Here is an 8,655-nt window from a genome sequence, read left to right as displayed (position 1 = left end):
TATAATAGATGTCCCACAACGAACAAGGTGCAGTAGGCCGACTTGCAAAATAGCACAAGCCGATAGTGAGTCTCGAAACAGTTGGGTCTTCAATCCCTTTATGAAGCTCAAAGTGTTGAAGAATTGTCTAGAGATTGAAAATTCATTGATGGGCTATCAGTAATGGCATTTGCATGCAGTTTTCGACACTAGTCTGGCTGTGTTGGACCACTCCAGGGGATGGCACATCAAATCGGTTGTGATCCATAATCACATGAACCGAAATGAAAATAGGAGGACGAATTTTCACAACAAAAAAGGTAAACTATTTTGCAAGCACATGAAATAGTCGTGTGTGTACCTCGGGTTGGTCATGGCGTCCTCACGGTTGAACTCCGCCCGAAGAATCTCGGTCGTCCCCTCTGTCGGTGTTGGGCAAACCTGTGATTCGTACATAGTACAACACTCTTAACTTCTTTTGTATGAACAGGCTTTACTTAGAGGGTGATGTGGAGATCAACGCGACTAGTCGCATTGGCCACGTAGGAGTACCTACCTTTAAGAAGGCGTTCCTGAGCTGGTTGGTCCAGTCACCGAGCGTTTTGATGTGGACGCTGACGTAGTTGTCCTCTGGCGCCGACGTGATGGAGAACGGGTGCCTGCACGGACGTTCATTCATCAGACGGATTGGCCGAACGCTGATTAAACTAAGCGTGCCCGCCGGTCGGCTGCAGCCTACGTACCACTGGAATGGCGAGACGTCGGGGCACTTGACGTAGATGTACTGTCCGCTCTTGTACCTGAACCCCTGCGGCTTGGACAAGTGCAGCGACAGCAGGGTCGCGGGGTGCGGATGCACGGCCACCCTGACTTTTTTCACCGACCTCACGCTCGACCGAAGCGTCCTCGTCAGCCGCTCGCATGCGTACACGATCATCGGCACCGTCAGGTACATCCACGTCTGCACTTGGTAGCACAGGCTAGTTAATAGTTAATAGTACTCACTCTGGTTGGGTGCATAGGATATGCATATGATTTTAGGTAGGTCGTGGATTTGGCTAATTAAATATAGATTGTATCTTATTAAAACATATCACTAGAGGTTTTAAACATATACTCCCTCGTTCGTAAATGTAAGTCTTTGTAGAGATTCTACTGGGTGAACTACATACGGAGCAAAATGATGAATCCACACATAAAATGCATCTATATACATCCGTATGTAGTTCATATTAAAATCTCTACAATGACTTATATTTAGGAACGGAGAGAGTAATTTTTCGGTCGAGTTTGATTACGCAAATTGCCGATCAAGAAGCACAGACACACCTTATGCAACCGAGCAAAGGGAGTGATCAGTCGGCCAGGACAGACCAAAGTATGCAGTTGTTGGTTGATCCAGTCCTATACTATTACTATATCTTTATTCCTAAATTAATTACTCCCTCCGTAAATGATCTAAACGCTCTTATATTTCTTTACAGAGAGAGTACTACCTAAGTCTGAACTACCTTAAACACATACATATTTAAGTGGAAACTAAATCGATACTACCTCTCTCTTTCACTAGCCCCCACCCCCCTATTTTGCGTCATATGATGAGTATTATTTAGCTATTATAATATACAAGTTATACATAGTAAAGATTATATCGTTGTTAGACACCACATTCAAATACCGAGCCCAACAATATAAATTTTTGTGACATGCATTAACATTTTACTAATCAAATTTTGACACAAAATATGACAGGCACTAATAAACCCATACAAAGGTATTACTATACTTCTGAAGTTGTTATGTACTCAAAGACCACGGAGAGAGATGACTCAATACTACTTCGTCCTAGAAGTAGTAAGATGCATAACAAAAACCCTCATACTTACCGACTTCTTTTGCCACTTCTTGGTGAGGTAGAGAAAGTGTCCATGGACGATGAGCAGCGCGTAGACGGCGAGGAAGAGGTGGTGCGTGTACCAGAAGACGTTGTACCCAGTGAAGCGGTTGAGCAAGGTGTTGACCAACCAAGTGAGGCGGCTGCGCGAGGCATTGACGAGCCTGGCGAAGCGGGTGAGCTCCCTAGGCTCGGGGTTGCTGTCGAGGCTCTCGAGCTGCTTGAGCTTGGGAAGGTGGAGCTTCCCCTTGCGGAGCGGTCCCGTGGCGAACGTAAAGGCGACGACCATGAGCGCCAGCATCACTAGCCCCGTCCATCCCTCCGTTCCCCTCACGAACCACCAGTAGTTGGGCGGCTTGGCGTCGCCGAAGAACGGCTTCATGGGCTCGTATTCGTCGTCCATGGCGTGCAGCAGCCGCGGGAAGTCGCATGCCAGGTGGGAGATGATGTGTAGCCCGGCGCCCACAGTGATCCCAACGGCGATGGCCATGTGGAATTTGAGGTTGTCATTGAAGGGCACGATCCGTCCTGCGGTGGTGTGGCTCCGGAGCCAAGTGACGGTGTTCCGGCACACGGGGAGGAGGGTGAGCGCCATGTTGAATTTGAGCGTCTCGGCCCCGCCCTTGGCCACACATACGCAGTAGCCCATCACCTCGAACACAGCGTGGTGGCGGTATTGCACGAACTTCCAGGCGAAGAGGCCGACGCAGATGGAGAGCCACAGGAGCATCACCCAGCAGCGCCGCCAGTTGTCCTCCAGGGAGCACTTGGCACGCTTGTACCAACGTCGGACGGGGCTGGGATCCGTCGTCGGGCGGAGACGCTGGCTCAACAGCTTGCTGAGCTTGTGGTTGTTGCTTGTCGACTCGCTCGGCGCCTCCAGCAGCAGCATCTTCAGGTTGTGCAGCTGCAAACCAGTTATCACCATTAATTCTATGCATCACCGTCGGTAACACAAACCAATCTTGCATGGCAAATAAGGCCGTTGTTTTACCTCGATGTAGCCGAGTTTGTCGGGGTCCAACGCCTCCATGATGAGACGTGCATACTCCTTGCACTGTCGCGGGACCATCATTAGCTTGTTCGCCGATACGCTCAACGTGATGATCTGCAGAGCAAACCAGAATAAGCCCCCCCAAAAGTCAATGTTCCGGCAATTTGCTCATGTTAAGAAAACTAAGACAACAAGATAATTACGCAATTGGATGTGAAATACATGAACCAAACAAGGGCTCGTTGGTTTGGTTAGTACTCCCTCTCTTCAGTAGTGTAAGACGTTTCCGAAATGTCTTTTTAAACTGTTTTTGGTCTTGTTGAAAATGTCTAAAACGTTTTACATTAGTGAACCGAAGGAGTAGTACGTCAGAACTTGTGGGAAAAGGATCAAAATCGGTTACGAGAACATGCTTACAAGCATGTCGTGCTGGTACGTTGATGACACCTATGTGCAGATGTGAAATGGCAATCTGGTCGAGCGAGTATTGTTCAACACGTCCATCGTTGAAAATCGCAGAACACACACCCTCCGTTTGCTATTTCTGGAGGATGAGGAGACGTTTGATAATTTATTTATTTTTGAAAAAAGAGGATTACCTTTGGCCTCTGCATCAAGCAATGCACACAACCATTTTATTAATGAAGATATCAATAAAATATGAAACTCATCTCAGATACACAAACAAAAGCGAAACAAAAAAAAAAGCCACAACCGGCAAAAATAGAACGCTTGAATGAACCATTGAAAGAGTAGTGAAATTTTACCTATTTGACCTCGTCCTCGCTGATCCTCCCGTCATCGTTCTTGTCCACCCTGTTGATTACGTAATCAAAGTCGTGATTCGTAACTTGTTGGTTTAGCAAGAGAGCTAAATTAAGTGGTTTTGGTTAAATAAATGCTACAATACTCCCTTCTTTCTCATAGTACTAGTATTACTTAAGTACTTATGATACTCATAGTGGGAGTAACAAAATACTTCCTTCGTCTCATAATGTAAAATGTTACTACAACCAATGTAGAGTAACATGCATGCTATACAAGTAAAAAGATGACACGATAAGTAATTAAAGATGGAAGAGGAAAATGAAGTAACATAAGTCTGTTACCATCATACAACGCTTCATAATGAAAAATGAAGATACAAATAATGAATGAAGGTCTTTATATTATCACGCATATACATAACCCACTGTAAAAGTAGTTACATAGACTAGTATGTTACTGGTCTAAGTTATTCAACACTATGACTAGCCTAGGGTCTACGTTTAACCATCAAAATGATGAACAAAATCCGTGAGTTATATATCACAGAAAATTTCCCTGCCCCTACCCCCCCCCCTCCCCCCAAAAAGTACATATTATAAATCTTAAAGCTAATTTAGAAAAGAGTTAGGTACTAGTATTAGTTAGCGAGGGCTGCTTCAGTGTATGGCCCCCTTAAAACCAACTTGAAAAGGGCACACTCTTGAGCTTGATTAGTTATTAAAAAATGCTGACTAGATTAGATGGATAATTAAGTCCAAATCTATGGGGAGGACTGTAGTCTAGAGTAATTACAGAACGTTGAACATCTAGTATGTGCCCAGGTCCTCGCAAAAAAAAGACTCAACTAAACATAAAAAGGAAAATGCCCATACAAATTTTCGCGTAAAAATTAGTGGCATAGGACTTAGATGTGTAATACTTAGGACACATCTAGTTATGTCTTAGAGCAAATACAATAGTGGGTTATAAGCCTACTTACATGGCATTTTTGTCGACGTGGAGAAGAAAGACAAGTAAAAAAGGATGGAAGTGTGCTGTTGGGGATATAACTATTAGGTATGACCCGCCCAGAAAGGGCCGATTTATACCTATGACGGTTCATGATATGAAGCCCACGAGGATATTGAAGATGGCGGTTCACAGGTAAGGGCCCAAGGCCCAAGGGCGACTTAAGGCAGTAAAACCGCCATATGTGTAAGACTTGTATTGTAAGGCATAAGTAGTTAATCACCGAGCCAGACACGTTGTCTATGAGCCGGCCGGGACTCTGTGAGCCGCTGGGCGTCAACCTGTGTATATAAAGCGACGACCCGGTGGCGGTTCAGGGAAAGAAACAACAGATCGAAAGCTAGGTCAAGCGGATTCGCTTCCTGGTAATCGAGACATAAGCAATACCACCTCAAACTGGATTAGGCCTTTACCTTAACCGCAAGGGGCCGAACCAGTATAAACTCATGTGTCATTTGTCCCGTTTAACCCCTTTAAGCTAACCTAGTTGTGATGGCTCCACGACTAGGTCCTTTCACTAGGACATCTGCTATGACTATTCCACGACATGTGCTCTAATACAAGAGTTGGCCTCTAAAAGTGATCCTAGTTAATACTAGTAAATGAGTGGAAAGAGGAAGAAAGAAAGTGGGAAAAAATCACTAGCCTAAGAGTCAATCTTATAGTCAACTTTATTGTCTGAGTGAAAGATTTTACTTTTTTAAGAATATGAGTGAATGATATTGCTAGCTCTTGTTGCTGGCTATATTGTTAACTATACTCTTAGCAAAACCAAAAAGATTAATTATAAACTGGAAGTAAACTGATGAGGCACTCTGGTAATCTTGAAGTCCAGCGCTTATATTTTGGCAATGGCGCAAGAGTAGGAGCCCAACATTTAGGTAGTTTGCTTGGCGCATGAGATAAAATCTGGGCGCAACAGCTACGTTTGTTGGGGTTTGTTAGCGCTTATACGGGGCTAGTGTTGGAATGGAGAATGCTTACGTGAGCTTTTTAATTTTATGATATTTATTTTATTTGCCTAAGCGCCTCTACAGACACCCTGCATTGAAAATGCCCTAAAGGTGCTCCTAGTTAATACTAGTAAATGAGAGGAAACAGGAAGAGAGAAAGTAAAAAAAAAACACTAGCCTAAGAGTTAACCTTATAGTCAACTTTATTGCATGAGTGAATGATATTATTTTTTAGGAATATGAATAAATGATATTGTTAGCTTTTGATGAGATGGCAGTCTTAGGCTGGTTGTATGGGGAGTATCATATACTCCCTCTGTCCAGGTGCATTAGGCACCTAACGAAATTCAGGAATTCCTATAATGTAAGGCACTACAATTAGCTAGTGTGGTGTGGAGTAATTAATTTTATGAGTCCAACCCGGATAACAAGGCACATACAGCCAGTCATTGCAAACGGCCACTGCATGCAAGTCCCAACACATAATTGCTGAACGTGCATGCAAATGGCCATGCACCATGGTTGGATGCCCAAGGGCACCTCCCCACTAAATACACATATAAAGCCGCGCTAATTAATTTTGACTAGTCCAATCCATACGTGTCTAGATCGCGCTGCACCTTCTTAGGTGCCCTATGCACCTGGACGGAGGGAGTACTAGTATCATGCATATGATATTAGTGTATGATACTACCTCCCAAATGCATAGTATCATATATTAATATCATGTAGTACTTTATTTATTGTCATGCATGACACATATTAACATATCATTTATTATGATACAGTATCATGATACGATACTCAACGCTCTCTTTCTTTATTTAATTGTATGACACCTTATTAAAATTATCTAGTTGACATGCATGATATTAGCTATGATACTAGCTTTACATCCAGCCTTATATAGCCAGTTGTTGGCTATATTGTTAACACTGCTCTTATAGCAAAACCAAAGTAAACTGATGAGGACGAAGTAATTAAGAGAAAATGGGGGTGGGCCGGAGTTTAATGAGCTTTTACATGTCGAGGAAGGTCTGCAGGCGGCTGTCGAAGCTGGTGTCTGAAATTTGATCCCAGAACTCACGCAGCTCCGACTTGTTGATGCTGTCTCCGGTGATGTTCCGCCGCCTTGCCAGCGCGTCGAACAACTCGCCGGCGAACGCGGCCTCTTTCATACCTGCGAAATCTTTAAACCGTAGTGAAGACGCAGTCGCACACACAATTTATCGGTCCTGAATGATCGCATAATATTTTTGATTTCGAGGCGAGGTGCCTTACCGATGCACTCGCCGAACTTGGAGCGGGGGAGGCGCCCATTCCTGGCTTTTCTGTCGAAAATCCCCTCGGCGGCGGTCCACTCGGCGGAGCCGTTAGTGCCGCTGATAAACTTGAGACCCTCGAGCGCGTGCGTGGCGACGGGCTTGGACCTGTCGATGCGGCTAGGGCCGCCTCCCCGGAGGTTGAAGGACGCGATCAGCCGGAGCCCCTGAGACACTTGCTTGACCCGCGCGGAGGCGTTCCGGAGCACGCCATGGCCGTGCGAGGACGACCGCTTCTCCAGCGTCACCGCCGAGTCCTCGCCTCCCGCCACCGGCTTCACGCTCGCACCACCACAGAGTCGTCCAGCACGTCGAGCGTGATCTCCACCTCATCGCTGTCGCTGCCGCCCCCGCCTCCATGCGGCGCGGACACGGGCTCCGCGAACCGCTCGCTCTTCCCCGGTGGCATGACTCTCTCCTGCACGCCGCCGCTGGCCTCCACGGGCTCCCACGGTCCACCGCCGCCCCCGGAGTCGGCGCCCACCCGGTTAGGCATGTCTGGCCACCGGCTTCACCCGTTTGCGCCCAGCCTCCGAAACCGCAGCTATGCGGAGGCAGAACTTAACGCGCCCGCTCCGAAACTCACTGCCGGAGGTCTCGTGTCGGCACTCGGCACAGGCAGTTGCAAAAGAGGAGAGATGGTCGTTCTTGGATGCGCGTGATGAGAGCGAAGGGGACGAGTGGGAGGTGGCCATTTATAAGGGATGGGTGCTTCATGCACTAGCCACTGTAGTGGTGCGGTGTGAACTGTAACTTGGAATGTTGTTGACCTATCATTGTGGTATGTTGCTCCATATGATTAGAATGGAATGTTCCACTTGCTTGAATAAAATATATCGAGTTGAATAATCCATGTTTTTGTTCACATGTATTTTATTTGCACGCCCATGAGCTATGTGAGGTCACAGCTTGAAACATTCTGCTACAGCGTCAAGTTGTTGCTACACTCTTTCTAGGAAAGCAGTAGGTAAAAGTTTAAGATAACAGACTTCATTACTTCAGATAATTGTGTAGGAATTATCTGTAGTAAGTATAGAATTATTTGTTTCTGCAGTTCTACTACAGTGCAATGTAGTAACCATGGATGTTGATACATCAACAATATACAATTCAATCTAGATGATATTGCATGCCAGTGATAGTTGTAGACATTGCAAAAGTACTCCTATATAGATTTAGAGCAAGCATAAACAAAGTCTTATAGCTCCAGATTTAGAGCAAGCATAAACAAAGTTTTATAGCTCCAGATTTAGAGCAAGTATAAAGTAAAATCGAAACAAATAATAAAAACAATCTGAATTTTTTAGCAACAAACATTGTTGAATGTCATACATACTTTTATATTTTTGTGAACAAAAAAGCGGAAAAAAATCATAGCTCCAAAAAGATCATTTTCAAAGCATTTTGGAGTGCTGATCTTGTTTTTTTTTCTCAGACCTCCATCATGAAAAATTTCAAGAAGGAATAATACTAATCAATGTTTGTTGTCAAAACAAATTCAGCTTTTTTTTGGGAGGATCATTCAAACTAAAGATTAGAAAGGCACTTTTAGGTTGTCACTTTTGTCTATGCGGAGGAGAAACAAGTAAAAATGAGAGGAGTGAGTTCTAATGCAAGAGTCCACCTCTACATGTGCTTCAAAGTAAACATAATAAATGTATAAGAAAGAGAAAGACAAGTGGTGAAAAACAAACAATAAACTAATGATGATTCTTACTGACATGACAATTATGCACA

The 8,655-nt window shown here is 44.7% G+C and overlaps 1 pseudogene; it reads right to left on the bottom strand.

Moving 5' to 3' along the window:
* The window catches only part of LOC119347598, a 10,945-nt pseudogene extending 3,411 nt beyond the window's left edge, over positions 1 to 7,534 (bottom strand).
* Between the last annotated feature and the right edge of the window lie 1,121 nt (positions 7,535 to 8,655).

The sequence above is a fragment of the Triticum dicoccoides genome, chromosome 1B, assembly GCF_002162155.2.
Source record: "Triticum dicoccoides isolate Atlit2015 ecotype Zavitan chromosome 1B, WEW_v2.0, whole genome shotgun sequence".
NCBI classification, from domain to species: Eukaryota; Viridiplantae; Streptophyta; class Magnoliopsida; order Poales; family Poaceae; genus Triticum; species Triticum dicoccoides.
The sequence above is the reverse complement of the archived record's forward strand: the minus strand, read 5'-3'. Positions and strand labels throughout refer to the sequence as shown.